Consider the following 15690-nt stretch of genomic DNA (forward strand, 5'->3'; position numbering starts at 1 on the left):
GCTGTGACAGGAGAAGGGTGCCAGGATGCTACTGCTGGGAAGGAGAATTTTCCTCTAAGTGCTGATGAGCTGTGGGGCAGCTGGGAAAGAGATTGTGGATGTCACCTTGGCTCATCTCTGGAAAACTGAGTAAAAATAGAGTCAGCTGGATATTCAGCATAGGATTCTAGAGGAAATTGGACAGTACAAAAAGCGATGCTGACCTCAGCTCTGTTAGTGTGGGTGCACTAACATTTCTGGAGCCAAACCTCTCCTATCCTGTCCTCAGTACTGGCTGTGTTTGGCCGAGCTCCCCCCAAAACTGTGCAAGCGGGGGGCGTGCCTGCACAGAGCAGCTAACAGTGCCTTCTTGCTCGAGCGAGATGCTGTGCCCAGGTGCTTGAAAGAGCTGGTCCTGTATCTCCTTTCTCTGCATGGGGAGGTGGGAGACACTGACACAGTCAGCTGGTGACACTGGTGGTGGCATAAGCATGTTTGGCTGCACTGCCCTTTCCCGTTGCAAAGAGGTGCCTTGCCCCACGGCACTCTTACCAGGGGAAAACCCGGGCTCTCCAGCTCCCAGGTGAGTGCAGGTGCTGGATGGATGAAGAAAAGCACTGGGATGGGAGCGAGGAGCACAGGATTTTCTGTTTTTCCAGACATGCCACTTGGATTATATTGCTACTTCACTTGCAAGCCCAAAGTATGAGTCTGGGGCCCAGGGCAGTCAGGAAATGGATCCCCCCATGCTGACTTGGTGTGTGCACGCACAGCTTGAACAGCGTGGTGCTGCTTTCAGACAACTCTTTGTGAACCCTCATCTGCACGGAGCAGTTTTCCAGCAGACAGGGTGATGAGGAGATCCTCCTGTCCACAGCAGGTGCCAGTGTTGATTCATGGCTCAGCCCGCATGGTTGCTTAGCTATGCAGCTGCCAACCCCCTGCTTCCCACATCTCCATGCAGTTCCTGAAGCGAAGACTTCTCCAGCGAGGGAATGCACTGGGCCTAGAAAGGCAACTTCTTTTGATGAGGACCTTTCAAACCTCTTTGACCTGACCTCCCTGACAAAAGAGCCCTTCAAAGAAGATGAACTGTTTCATGTGGCAGCAATTTCTCATGTCAATCAAGAAGATTTTTTTTTCTTATAGCAACAACTCTCTATCCTTTCCCCACAAAATTATTCACTTTAATACAGCTATCCTCCTCTCTACAGCGAACACCCTTGGGTAGCATCTTCCAGCATGTCACAGACACACTCTTCAATTCATAATTTCCATATTTTATTTTCTTTTAAAAAGGGGGGAAAGGGAATGAATTGAGCTTTCTTTGATTAATATTCTTCTTTTGCATTTTTAAAACACACATCTTCTGAAGAGCAAGCTACTGCTTGAGATCTGGTGGTCTTCTGAATATCTTTTAAGGAATAGATGCTCAACTTTCTCACTCTCTCTTTTTTTTTTAAAAAAAAAGATGGAATGTTTGACCTGTTGGCCTTGAATTTTTAAGTCAGCTTTCTGCCTTAAAATACCACTGCAGCAGTATTTGAACTTCTATGACACTGGGAGATAGAAGTCAGATAAATATTTTTGATCTTGAAGTAACTATTAAATTGCAACGGGAATCTGTAACCTTGAACCATGTTTCAGCCAAGAAGGAAATAATATGGCTGCACAATTCAGAGGAAGTCATAAAATCTGCTTAAAATGGCCTACAACAGATTTCCAGCACATGAAATTTTCCTGTGTTGAAAGGCCATTCTCTTACGTTCCTGCCAGGTTCACAGGGAGCCTTGGCCTCATCTGTGACTCAGGAAACTTCTATGTCTTTGGGATGGAGAGATTTCCTTCATGGTGATTTAAAGCATCTGTCATGATCCTTGAGCAGGAAATGCAAGAGAAAGAAGGAGAAAAGAAATTCTCTAGTAGATTAGTTCGGAAGAAAATAATATGTCCCCCTTAATCTGTTTAGAGATCTGGAACCCCTCAAGAGCTTCAGCTGAGATGGATGGATGGTCAGGAAGTCAATGAGGTGGTCAAATACGCATCCATGGTTTAGTCATACTGTCATTGTTCCAGGGCTTCCTTTACATTTCCACATTCCACCATATGGCTGTCATTACCTCAAATGTGCGATATTCATAAGTGCTGGAGATGTTCATGAATTGAATTCTATGTGATGCTAATAGTTAAGAATGTGTATAGCCTATGTCCGTCCTTTTAGCTGCTTCTAATTACTCTCCACCTCCTCATTTGTTCAGTGTTTTCTCAAATTGATAAGTAATCATTTTATCTATTTATTTGGAAGTTGACTTAATAGGCTTGTTTAAAAAAAAAAATAGAAAAACTGTACTTTTAGAATGAGGGCAAATTAAGTCTAACTAGTTAAGTCTCCAGAATGGGAGGTTTTAAAGAAATAATAATAAAAAAATCACAGGAATTCTCTTGGATTATTAATGTTGCAAAATCAAAGGTTATAAGGCTGGGAAAAAGGGTAGAAAGGCAGCTGATCTTTAATTCTGGTCTCTGAGCTAGGTTTTTTGTTACAGTGTGAAGCAGTTTTGCCAGAATTCCAGGTTGCTGTGAATCATGACAAACATTTATTGTGTGGTGCTTGCCACCACTGTGCTTAGTCCCTGTGTGATGGCAGAGCATCCCGACTGTCACACACAGCTAGAGCTGGGAATACCGCTGCCAGGCGAGGCTGGGACAGAGCAGTACATTACTTCTTCCAGTGCATACCAGTGCCTGAGGAAAACTGAGGCTGGCTTTTAGTCATTTCGTCATTGAGAGCAGCCCTGCAGAGAAGGACTTGGGGGTCCTGGTAGACAAGAAGCTGGACATGAGCCAGCAGTGTGCACTTGCATCCCGGAAGGCCAACTATGTTCTGGGCTGCATTAAAAAAGGAGTGGCCAGCAGGGAGAGGGAGGTGATTGTGCTCCCCTACTCTGCTCTTGTGAGGCCCCATCTGGAGTACTGCGTCCAGGCCTGGGGCCCCCAGTACAGGAAGGATGTGGAGCTCTTGGAGTGGGTCCAGAGGAGGGCCACTGGGATGATCAGAGGGCTGGAGCACCTCTCCTATGAGGAAAGGTTGAGGGAACTGGGCTTGTTTAGCTTGGAGAAAAGAAGGCTCCAGGGAGACCTCACTGTGGCCTTCCAGTACTTGAAAGGAGCATATTTTACAAGGGTGGATAGTGACAGGACAAGGGGGAATGGATTTAGACTGAGATGGGAGGTTTAGGTTAGATATTAGGAGGAAGTTTTTCACACAGGGTGTGGTAACACACTGGAACAGGGTGCCCTCCATCTCTGGAGGCATTCAAGGCCAGGCTGGATGTGGCTCTGGGCAGCCTGGTCTGGTGGTTGGCGACCCTGCACATAGGGTGAAACTCGATGATCATTGGCCATTCTATAATTCTAAGATTCTAAGATTTGTTTAGGTACCAGCAAATGCAACCATTCTGTGCCTGTGTATGATTTCTTTAAAGGAAAGTGAGCATTTGAAATGACCTTTGTTGTAGCTCTTCTTTGGACAAGTAGATACGGGGCAGGAATTCTCACCCGGGTCTCTAGTTTCCCCAGCAAAACAAACTTAAACCTGCACTGCCCGAACTTCCACTTCTAACACATATATATATTTCAATCCGGAGATGATTGACGCAAGCAGGTTTTACAGACTACAGCTGTCCAACACGTGAATTTATGAGAACTCTTGAGGGGCAGCACCTGCACAGGGCAGCGACAGGGAGTGCTGTGCAGGAGGTCTCCTGGTGGCGGAGCTCGGCGGCAGGAGCGGGAGCACGGCAGCAGCCATGGCCGCGGGGCCTGGCCGCCGGCTGCTCGCTGGCCGGCCTTGGGACGCGGCCTTTCTGGGATGGCGGGGAGGTGACAGCACCGGGGCGGGGGGCGAGGGGACGAGGGGGCCGGGGAGTGCCGAGGGAGGGTGCTGAGGCTGTAAGGAGCGCGGTGAGGCTTTGGGGTTGCTGCACGCAGGCGGAGGAGGAGGGGAATGAAAATATAGGACACGGTTTCATAGTAAACTAGGCTTCGCTAATGATGCGGCTCTCAGAACTGCTTGTTTTCGAACTTGCAAAGAGTCTGTCAAGTGCTGCCTTTTTTTCTCTCATAGGCTTTTCTCCTCATTACTGTGTTCTTTTCTTTCTTGCCGTCCCATGCTGTGACTTTGATTCTCCTCTCTGAGTCACAATGCATCCACTGCCTCTTCATATCTCGAAATGCATTTACATCAGCGTTAATATAAAAGTGTATTTTGGCATAATAATTATATCCAGTTATTGACCGTGTAATCAATAGTGCAGTTCTGGTAGAGCTTTTGCTGCCGGCTCAATCAAGTCATCAATCAAAGCAATAAGAGTCTGAATGTATAGCCCTGTAAAGGTCCTAACAGTTGCTTTATTTTAAAGGGCAAAAAGGGACATGAGTTTTGTTTTTTCTCCTCCCGACCACATACAAAGCTGCCACATAAGATGATTTCATCCTTTTGTTCATACTTCAAGCCACGCTGGGATGAGGCACAGACCACCCTGGGTGCTGGAAGCAGACCACGGGGAGCCCTGGGCTGCACAGAGGAGAACAGCAGGCCGCATCACACCTGGACATGGCAGCGCCTCGGGGGGGAGCCTCGGCCCACCTCGCACTGTGAGGGCACTGCACTCCCTCAAGAAGTAAAAATCAGGCTGTCACAGCAACATGAGTCTAGGGAGCAGGCCTGACCTCCTGCCAGCCACATGCCTTGGCATGCCCTTGGTGTATGGCAGCTTCTTTCCCCCTGGGTACAGCTGGGATATGGCTGGCCCCTGTTCTCTGCCCTGTTCTCATCCATTTTGCACTGATCTTCCATCCTGCAGCCCCCTTCTGTGAGCACCAGGCCTCTGCTTCCTGCTGGGACAACACTGCTGTCCCAGTCTGCATGCCCTCCTGTTGTTTCAGGGCCAAATGCAGTGATGGCAAAACCAGAGTGCCACGTTTACCTTTTAGGCCTGTAGGAGCATCCCAGCAGGCCTGCAGTAGGCACAGCATCAAGTGTCACACAGTGTATATTGGTCAGACTGTGCCTTTTTGAGCCTTAGAGCCAGAGCCAGCTCCTGGGGCTGTTATTTAGCAGTATAGACACAACATCTGTGACTAGGCAGTGTGAGCAGCTGGGATGGAACACACTTCTGCAAGGGTGTGTGAACTGGTGGGAGGTGGTGCAGTGCTCCCTCATCCTGTATAAAGTGTCTGAGCTACTTTGATGTCTTAAAGGAACTTAATGTTCAGGCAGAGTGAATGCTAAGCATTATAGAAACTAAGACACTTAACAGAGCCTTATGCTAGGCATCCAGAATCCAAGGGGACTGGTTTGCTTTCTTCTGCTCCTATAGGATACATCATTATGATATAGGAGAATCTCTAAATGCTGCACTCTTTCCAACAGCATGACTTGGTTCTTGCACATTCCAGTTCAGAGGAGAATTACTTGTGAATGTGAAGTTTCAGTGCCAGTGTATATGAAATAAGAGGCGGACGATGGTTTCCAGGGTTAAGAGCAAATCGCCCGGTGCTAGCAGTAACCTCCCTGTGCCAGCTGTCAGACTGACGGCACAGCAGCTCCGTGTTGGTTTGCACTCCTTGCAGGGCGTATTGGCTATGATAGATGTGTGCACATCCTTAAAACACTTCAGTGCATCTGAGACTGCTTGTTTGTTCAGAGTGCTTCAGGAAGGCTGTGTTTTTAAAAGGCAGGTTAGAGGCTTTTGAGAAAAGATAATGCAGTGTGTTGCTTTTGATCAAGACTTTCAATATAACGAAGACAACGTTGTTTCTGTATGCCAGAGCCGGCCTTGCCCTGTGTGCAGACTTTGTGATCTCACCCACTGCACTGAGAGTTCCTGACGATGGGTTCTCCCTCCTTCTCCCCTGAATTCACAGTCATGGGGCCAACTGAGGGAAACAGGAGAGTCCCCAGAATTGGGCTGCAGTGGGGTTGTTCAAGGTGCCTTCTAGGTGGGGGCAGCTCCCAAAGCCCCATGCAGGTCTTTCCCCACCTCTCATCTCCTGGCCCTCAGTCCACATGAACGCTTCCTGTTTCAGCTGAGACTTTTGTACTCTGAACAGGTGGCACAACGTGGTTAAAGCTATAGTTCAGATGTGAATTTAATGTATGACGTAAATGCAGCCTGTGAGTAAAACAGGGAGGCTCAAAGTTTGGACTGTGAGACACTTATTATGTGTGCTTTTAAAACCGTGAGCTGGAGTGGTCCTCCACTACCAGTTTACAGATCTTTCTGAAATCTGACTGCAGCATCTGCTGGCAATGTTGTCAACATATACGTTAGTTTTGGGTTTTTGTTATGCATATTCATGTGGTAGGTCATTTATACAGAGCATAAACAATAACAGACCAAGGACTATGTCTGGTGGACCCCAACAGAACTAGGCTGAAAAGAAGATTAAGTGCTTCTAGCAACAATATTTTGTTGGCAATTTGACAGCTTTGACCTAAGCCAAGTGACAGCGTTAGGTGATACACAGTATGCTGACAACTTATTACATAAAGTATCATGGTTGGCTGTCAAAAGCTTTCTTGGAATCTAGAAATATAGCTCTGGCCAATTTTTATGGCAGTGAAAATGTGTTCAGTAATTTCTACCAAGGCAGTTGCTGAGTGGGAAGGCTGAAAGACAGGGCTGATGGAGAGTTATTTGATAGCAGCAACAAGTCGGCCACCTACAATTGGGCAGGTTTATCCACATGCTTTTGTAACCTTCTCAGCAGTGATTCAGGCTTTATGATAGTGTGGACAAATCCCTTTATTCTCAAGGGAAAAACAAACAAACAAACAAACATAATCCCAGAGAAAATAACATGCTACCTATTTTCTTTTTGATCTAAAAGTGCATTGGGCAGGAGTAGCAATGGATGTGAATAATGAAGCGATGCCAGGTAGGGTCTGTGACTCAGAAATAGAGGGCAGCAGGTTTCGTGCTGTGGAGCCGTGGAGCTGTGCTGGCCAGTGGGCTCTGCCAGCCTTGTGTGGCCTGTGAGAGTTTGAAGAGCATTGACAAGCCCAGAATCTGGTCCCACAGGGAGTCAAAGGTTCTCTGAAATTTTGCTTGTAAGAAAGAAGAGATGAAACTTAGGCTGTGTCATACATGTTTGATAAGAGGATTAATATGACAGGAGCGGTCACTTTGGGGCACCAAAAACCCAAAAGCACTGGGGCTTTCCTGAGCATCCCTCCCTTTGCTCTTGCAGAGTTCAGCGCATATCCAAGCAGCTGGAAGAATGTGAAGAGCACAGGAAAGGGCAGGTAACTGTGCTGGAAGAGCATAAAGCAGCAGGTACACAACCCACATACCCATCAGCTGAGGTACCCTACAAACTTTGTGCAGATTGAGGCATTTGGATGTAGTCCCTCTCCAACCTCAACCATTCTGTGACCCTATGAAGACCCACTGCCCGCTGATGCACCTGTTGGCTGCTGGCTGCCAGCCCTGGCTCTGTGGCCATGGTTTGGTGGCTGTGCAGGAGCTTGACTCACAGAACGTGGAAAGGAAGCAAAACTGGAGATGAGGCACAAGGGTTGTCAGTGTCACCCTCTCCTTTATGTGTAGCGTTATAAAACAAACCAGCATGGTGACTGAGGGAGCCACAGGCAAACATTTTTGACTATCTGCACATGATCAGACAGGCAGACCCGTTCTCCTGGCATGTCTGGCACAGCCTTAATTAAGGAAGTCAGGAGCTGGAGTTGAAACTGCGGTATCACATTTCACATAATGTGAGAATTGATGGTTTCCTACAGTCAGCACTGACAAAAATCTTTCCTTCCTCCAAGTTCAAAGCAACTGTTGAACATGCAGATGGGTCGTATCTACACCTTTCCCCTCGCAGCAGAAAGTGCGTTAGATGATTAAGAATTTAAACTGCATTGTGAGTAAGGATCCCTGCAGTTTTGAGAAATAAGGGTTTCCTTAGAAACCAGGAAATGTAGTTTAGGAGCAGACGTTTATGAGGGCGAATATGTACACCATCAATTAACACCTTGTTTCGTTCACAAGTTCAGTTATATTTACAACACTGCTATGAATCAGTGAAAGCAGACAGTTTTGTGTGTGCATCAGGGCTGTGAAAGATGTACTCTGTGCTACCAGACAAACAGGGATTCACACCATATGGCTGATTCAGGAGTTTTGACCGATTTAGAGCAAATGCACGGTAATTTCCCCCTGGGCTGGTTAGAATGAGTATTAATAGAGATCAGAAATGACAAATAGGGGAATGGACAGTGATTGTTCCCAGGTTACACCCCTCTAAACCTCATGCAAGCTTTTGAAGCTGCTTACTTGGCAAAGCCAGTGGTTTGTACCTGGCTTCTGTGGTATTTGTGTCTGGTCACAGTAAAATCCCACCAACTGTTCCCGGGTCAAAGTGGAGGACAGTTGGCTGCAGTGTGATGTCCAGAGTTGCTCGTAGGCTGAACGTGCTCAAAAAGCAGCCAGGCAGGCCACAAGGAGACTGCGGAAGCTGAGCTCAGCACAGACAACCAACCTGTGGTGTTGGTTTCCCTGGAGCCAGTTCTGTGTCCATCCTGGTGCTGGGGCACCCTCACATCGTACGTCCACACCCTGAGATGTGGCCATTACAAATAGCGCTGCAGTGCAGCTGGCAAGCAGAAGAGTAAACGGTTGTGGACCCAGCTGGCATAAAATTAACCCTGGTTTTATCTTGCTTTCACTGAAGGAGATTTATTCTCCTCCTTTGCAAGAAGATAATTTAGAAGATAGTTTATAATTGCCTGCGAGAGTCTCCTCAATTCAATTTCTGATCAGCTTGTGTAGTGGAAATAATGAATAATGGGTTTTGAGCCCAAACTTGAATTCCATATTTGGTACTAAAGCAGGTGCTTTGTGTGCCCCTGTGCTGACCTGCAGCTGCTGCGATCAGAGCGCAGCACCCTCTGCCTGCAGGAGCACCACCAAGGCAGGCTGATCCCTGAAGGACAGGCTCCATTTGCAGCTGGAGGATGGTGGGAGCTGAAATTTTTCATCCAGTGGCTTGTTTCGGGACAGGTGAGCTGAAAGAATTCAACTGAAAATGGCTCAGCTAATTCTGAGAGGAGGTTAATATAAGGAGTGCTTTCCCGTGTTAAAAAATGCATCTGTTTGAAGGAACTCTCTCACGCAAATGCTCTGGAGTAGTGCCTTCATATTTGGCAGGATGTGTGACTTCCCTATGAGAGATTTGGCTTTTTTTGCAATATTCTCATACACAGGTCTTTTAAAACTGGAATTAATACACACCCTCTGATGTGAGAGTTGGTTTTCTTAAACTGAATGATTAAGTAAGTTGATGACACATTGGGAATTTTTTTTATGACTTCTTAATTTTCTCTTCTGTTAACTCTGTTTGGATTTTGGGTACCTGTGGTCTACAGTACTCATGTTGTATGCATTTTACTACCCAAGAGAATGCATGAGGGAATATTAAGTTAAAAATTCAAACCTTAGATAATACCTAAACTTCATCATCCCTTGTCCACAAGTATGCGCACCAAACTGTGAAGAAAAACAACTTTTTCATCAACTCTGAGCCATTTTATGGTTAATAAACCATAGAATCATGGAATCATAGAAGGCCTGGGTTGAAAAGGACCACAATGATCATCGAGTTTCAACCCACCTGCTATGTGCAGGGTCGCCAACCACCAGACCAGGCTTCCCAGAGCCACATCCAGCCTGGCCTTGAATGCCTCCAGGGATGGGGCATCCACAGCCTCCTTGGGCAACCTGTTTCACTGCGTCACCACCCTGTGTGTGAAAAACTTCTTCCTTTATTTTATTTCCCTTTTTCAGACTGCTTTATTTTATGCTGTTGTGTTTTCTATGTTTAATTTCTGGTCCAAAAGTAGGTTTTCTTATTTTCTCATAGCTTCACGATCCAAATGCAACTTTAATTTTTGCAACACTATTGAAGTCAGAGAGGACTGGAAAGACAACCACAGCCTGGAAACGGTCTCCCTTCTTCTGGAGATTCACTGTCTCGTCTACAACCACTTGAGCAGAAGAAGCAGAAGTCCTGCACAGGCTGCTCTGTTTTGGGCACAAAATCTTCTGGCTGATGGTAGTAAAATCAGTTTTGAAGTAAAAAATATAGTTATGGAAGTAATGCCTAATGCAGGTAATTACAAAGAGTTCAAGCTAAGGTTTTTCAAACAGTCTCTGCTGTCACATAGCCTATGTTTTAGGGTTTGATTTCCCCACCTGTGCAATATTCTCACTCAGTGGTTGTGTAACAAGTAGACTGTCTATCCATTAATGGAAAATGAAAACACAACACACCTAAGACCCATGTCATAAGAAAAAATGCCTGCACCAGCTCTAGACTAGGCTTATATATGTCTTAACATACAGGAAAGAAAAAAAAAGCATGACTGGGCCATTGTTTCATCTGAAGTATTGCAAAGTTTTTCCCAAGGAATAAAAGCGTGTGAAGGACCCCCATCCTGAATGGGATTTTTGCAACTTTTGACCCACTGCAAACATGAGACCTCAGTCTGTGAAAATACGGTAGGCTTAAAAATCCAATCAGCCTATGGCAGTCAGGCGAGCCAAAGGAGTGGCTTTCCATCTCCCTTTCCATCAGGGAGGCTGGTGGTCACCTCGTGAATGCTTCTACTGGCACATGTGCTTGCGTGTGTGCTGTCTGCTCAGCCCTGCTCCCAGCACCTCTTGGCAGAGCCACGACAAAAATAAATGGAGGTGTGAAAGCCATATTTACACAGCCTTAAACATACTCTGTGCAGAAGATTTAAGGGCTTGCTGAGAGATGGTGTGACAAGCTTCAGCAGGGAGCACGTCCTGCAGAGCCCTGATGTCTCATTCAGGTCATGCCTCTCCTATGACCTCTCCAAAGAGAAGTCTTCCTAAGGGAAGAGATGTAGCGTGTTGTTTGGATGTTTGAAAACAGATATATATATATTTGTGGGAAAAATCCAGTGTTAATGAAGTTTGATCCCTAATCTCAATAGAGCAGGAGCATTGCTCTCCCAGAAATGTTCTTAACTGTTCAAAAAGTCATTCTAATCTCCCAGTTAGCAAATAAATCGTATATGAAAAGAAACAAACACTGTAAGCTGGGATCCTACAAAGAAGTTACTTTAAAAAAGAAGTTGATTTCACATCATTTGTCAAAAAAAAAGAAGCAAGGGTAGAAGTATTACATTAAGTTTTCATTGTTTGCCATTTAAATAACATCTTAGTTTGACGTACCTTTGGACATCAGTCTTACTCTTTATAGACTTAATATTAAAGCTGGAAAAACATGAAGCTGCAAGAAATCTTTGTGGCAATGTACATTCTGACTGAGATAAGCCTGTTTTCACATTCACATGATACTGACAAAACTGGAGTAACTTGTTGATATATTTTGAGGACTGTCAGCCTATTTTTCCTTCAGGATGACTTTGGAATTTTACGGTGAAGAGTGGCATAAAGCAGATATCGAGCCAAAAGCTTGTCTTTAATGAACAGTACTTACTACATAAAGAAATCAGCATCCATACCGCATCTCCTTTCAAGAAATCCCTTTTTGATTCTATTCTGAGTCACTGATGGAGAACACGGGGTATGAATGGCAATAAACGTCGTGATATAAAATAATAAATACATTTTCACTGTAAAATATTATTTAGCTAGGTCTTGGATGGTGAATAAAATATTCATGCATCAAGGCAGTCAAAATCTTCATGCTCCTGCTTTGCATGTGCAAGGGATGAAGGACTCCTGCTGTTACCAGACAGTAAGAAAGGGGTATGGGCCATTCGTGCTACTAGCACAGGTAGTGTGTCAGCACTAGCTATTACACTGGAGCAAATGAGGTGGGATTCAACTGTCCGAATGTGACTTGCAGCCAGAGGTGTGTGAGAGCTCTGGCCACAGCTGCACGAGGCTGTTTTTCTCAAAAGCCAGTTCTGATCCTCAGAGGATGCAGTTCCTATGAGACTGCAGTCCCTGGAGAGATGAAGGCAACAGTGACAGAGAGGTCTGGCTGCTCCCCATTGCATGCTGGAGTTACAGCCCTTCCAGCTCCGGCTCTTCTTCCCTGGCCTTATTGTACAGCAAAATAATTCAGCAGAAATAAAAGTAAAATGCTTGAACCAGGTGAAATTTAAAGAGTTTAAATTGTGATTTGTGAAGCAAAACTGCTGAATGAGTAAAAGAAAAAGAAGCATGAAAGATCTCATATTAGTTTTTCCATTTCAGAAGACTTGCCTGTAGAGTGACCCTCCCTGCATTCTTCGGGCTTTAATTAATTAAAAGCAGGGAGAAAGTTAGGATTTTGGTTCAGGTTAAATATTCCAGACTTGAACTGAAGATGTTGCTTTAATGACCTGGACACTATCCAGGAAGTATGCAAAGGCTAGCAGGCACTTCTGACAGCTAATATATCTGATAAAAAAGAGCATTCTGGCCAATTAAAGAACTGGGGTAGAAATAATGGTTTGTCACCAAGTGTGTAGCTGAGGCCAATTGGTCCAGATTAACCAATGGGTTCTCCTTTGTAAGTGAATTTAAAGGTCACAGTGAGCTGTCTTGGTGGGTAAAAGATAAAAATGTTAAATTAATATGGTGGCAAAAAATTTTCAAATGTGAGACATGGAAATAAAAATTAGATTTACAAATCATGCAGAATCACCTGGAGTGGACTAAGCAAATTGCTCTTAAGGCAGAAGGTCATGAAGAAAAAAAGTGTGAATAAAAGTATGAGTTCCATCCCCTGTAGAAAGCAGAGGTTTCTTTAAATATACACAGGTAAATGTTCTCCTGAAGGGCTTCAGTATAAACTAACAATGGGGAGCATATGCATCTGTACTCTTGCATGGAGTGAGGGGGGACTGTTTGGGGCTATCTAGTTTCCATTTTCTACAGTACAGTGCATTATTATATTATTAATAGCTGACCTACACAACCCTACTTCATCATGAGGGGACCATCTCTGTTCTCACTGCACGTTTTAGTATTTTCATTTTAGTTAGTATTTTAGCACAGACTGGCCTGGGGACAAATCCCACCAAGGAGGACTTTTCCATCCTGTTTTTCTCTACAGTTTTCCATTGCACTGGGAGGTGAAGTTTGACGCTTGCTCTGAACAAAGAAAACTCCATCATGTCTATGCATTGTATTGGGAACTCTAGGATGGCTGTGGTGGTACTGCTTTGGTGTCTGTGTTCTGGCTATGGTAGCCTGTAGTCTAATGCTAGGTCAGACCAGAGTCGCTATAGTTGTGTTGACTGAGCATACTGAACTAAACCCAGGCAGCAGGGGATAGAGAACTGAACCCAAAAGCTTACGCTCAGTGCTGGGTGTGATACCTGTTCCTCCCGGCCTTGCTCTACACCTGCTTCTTGCTTGGTCCTGATCACTCCTGGTACTCTGATAAAGATGGGGATGTAAAAGGCCACTAATGGGCTGAAAGGATGTTTATATTGTAAATAGTGACTGGTCAGCCAAGGGATTGCATCTTCCTGCTCCTTTCATTCTGGTACTGTTTTGTGTGCATATTTGTATTCTAACATCCTTCTTACAATCCCAGGTCCAACTGTGGTGTGCAAACTGCCATTCCAGCAGGATTTGCCACCAGAAAGCAGCAGAATCCCTAAGAGGGCTCAAAACTCCTTTTAAAAGCATCAAACTCCACTTGGGCACATAGCTTTGAAATACTGATGCCAAGCTTTGAGATTTTGGGACTCCAAGAATGGATTATTGCATGCATACAACCAGTGATCCTAAACTGTATTTATTTTACTCTATGTGAGTGCAAAGAACACCCCAAACACACAAAAAGCAGCTATTTATTTCTTTGTGGAGCATTTAAAATACTTGTTTTTCCATGGATTACCCATATGAGTGAATGAACTTAAACCAATAAACAGCTGCTTCTGAGCCAAATTTTCAGTGGATATTAAAAAAAAGATGTACACATACCTATGAAAGTGTGCATTGCCACATGAGGTAAATGCATGTAAATGAAGATATCCAAGTACAATGTCCATAAAGTGTTGATGAAAGGTACTTTATTGACACTGAAGTCACCTTGTTGAATTGCAAATTTTGGCTTCATTTCCTTTTCTGTAACCAGTGCAAAAGCAAAGAAAGGATCTGATTTCCTGGAAGCAGGTTTGTCTTATCTGTTAATATATAGCCCCACCTTTTACACTGGATGAATATATTCGTATGTCCTTCACTGGCATAACTTGGAACAAAAAGGAGGAGATATCTTGATTTTACAGAGAGGAACAGCTATTCTGAGAATGAGATCTAGGGAAGTATTCTAATATTTCTGTAAAGAAAATGTGGAAATAAGTCACATCTAGCCAGAGCAGTAGGAAATTGTCCTTCCAGTGGAAGGAATTACAGCTTTTAGTACATGGCTTCCTATAGGGGAATATATACTGCTTTATAGGGCTTTGTAAAAGATAGCCGTGTTAAAGTTAGTTAAAGTTGTGTGGGAGATTCCTTAGGATGGGAATTTTAGAGACAGTGAATGATACATTAGTCTAATTCTCACTTTTGAAAGTAACTGAAGAACTTGGACCTAGGCTGAGTTTAGAGAGCACGAGAGCACACCTCAGTGATGGTGTTGAGGATCCCATCCGCTGCTCTGTCTCTGACGTGATTTGCACCAACCGGCAGTACTGCATTCAGCTCTGAGGTCTCCAGCATCAGAGAAGAGCACGGACCTATTAGAGCAAGTCCAGAGGAGGGCCATGAGGATGATCAGACAGCTGGGGCGCCTCTCCTGTGAGGGCAGGCTGGGAGAGCTGGGATTGTTCAGCCTGGACAAGAGAAGGCCCTGGGGAGATCTCACTGCAGCCTCCCACCCTAAAGAGGGTCTATAGGAAAGATGGGGAGGGGCTCTTTTTCAGGGAATGTAATGATAGGACAAGTGGAAATGGTTAAAAACTGAAGGAGGGGAGATTCAGATTACATATTAGGAAGAAATTCTTCATTATGAAGGTGGTGAGGCACTGGAATAGGTTGCCCAGAGAAGCTGCGAATATCCCATCCCTGAAAGTTCAAGGCCAGATTTGGTGGAGCTTTGGTCAACCTGATCTAGTGGGAGGTGTCCCTGTCCATCACATGGGGCATGGAACTAGATGGTCTTTAAGGTTCCTTCCAACGCAAACTATTCTATAATTCTCTGACCCAGTGTTTGCAGTGCTGTAGAGAATCTAGAAATGGTGTCTAGTACTTGATACTCAACATTGTTTTCAAGACAGCACTCAGGCAGTGCCACTTCGGCGTTTTCTGCACCAACTTATTTTTACCAAAGTCCTAGTCATACTTAATTCAGTGCAAGCTCCTAAATCCCTTGCTCATTTTTGAAGGATTGTTTAGGATGCTTCTGAAACCCTGAGAAAGTCAGGTAATCGATGCAATATGAAATACGTAAATATGCCTATTTAATATTTGACATTTCGATGAAAACACTATTGTGCTTCGAGATAGTACTGTCTAGAGTGCTACAGTGAGAAGCATCTCAACTTAAAAACTCCTCCTGAAATCAAAATATTTCTTTCGTGAGATGCAAAATACAAAGAAATAAAGCTCAGTCAAACTTTTCCTCCACTCCTGGTAAGAAATGTGTAAAATAAAAAGAAAAAACCCACATCCAACAACAACAAACAGAGCCTTCTTGACCCAGCTGATT

General features: G+C 44.6%; 1 long non-coding RNA gene across 1 annotated transcript; it reads left to right on the forward strand.

Moving 5' to 3' along the window:
• Positions 1 to 3758: 3758 nt before the first annotated feature.
• Positions 3759 to 13013, forward strand: LOC124417883. The gene is made up of 3 exons (XR_006938994.1): positions 3759 to 3861; positions 7234 to 9050; positions 9910 to 13013. It is a non-coding gene; the product is annotated as an uncharacterized LOC124417883 (long non-coding RNA).
• The last annotated feature ends 2677 nt before the right edge of the window (positions 13014 to 15690 follow it).

This window comes from Gallus gallus, chromosome 3 (genome assembly GCF_016699485.2).
Source record: "Gallus gallus isolate bGalGal1 chromosome 3, bGalGal1.mat.broiler.GRCg7b, whole genome shotgun sequence".
Lineage (NCBI taxonomy): Eukaryota > Metazoa > Chordata > Aves > Galliformes > Phasianidae > Gallus > Gallus gallus.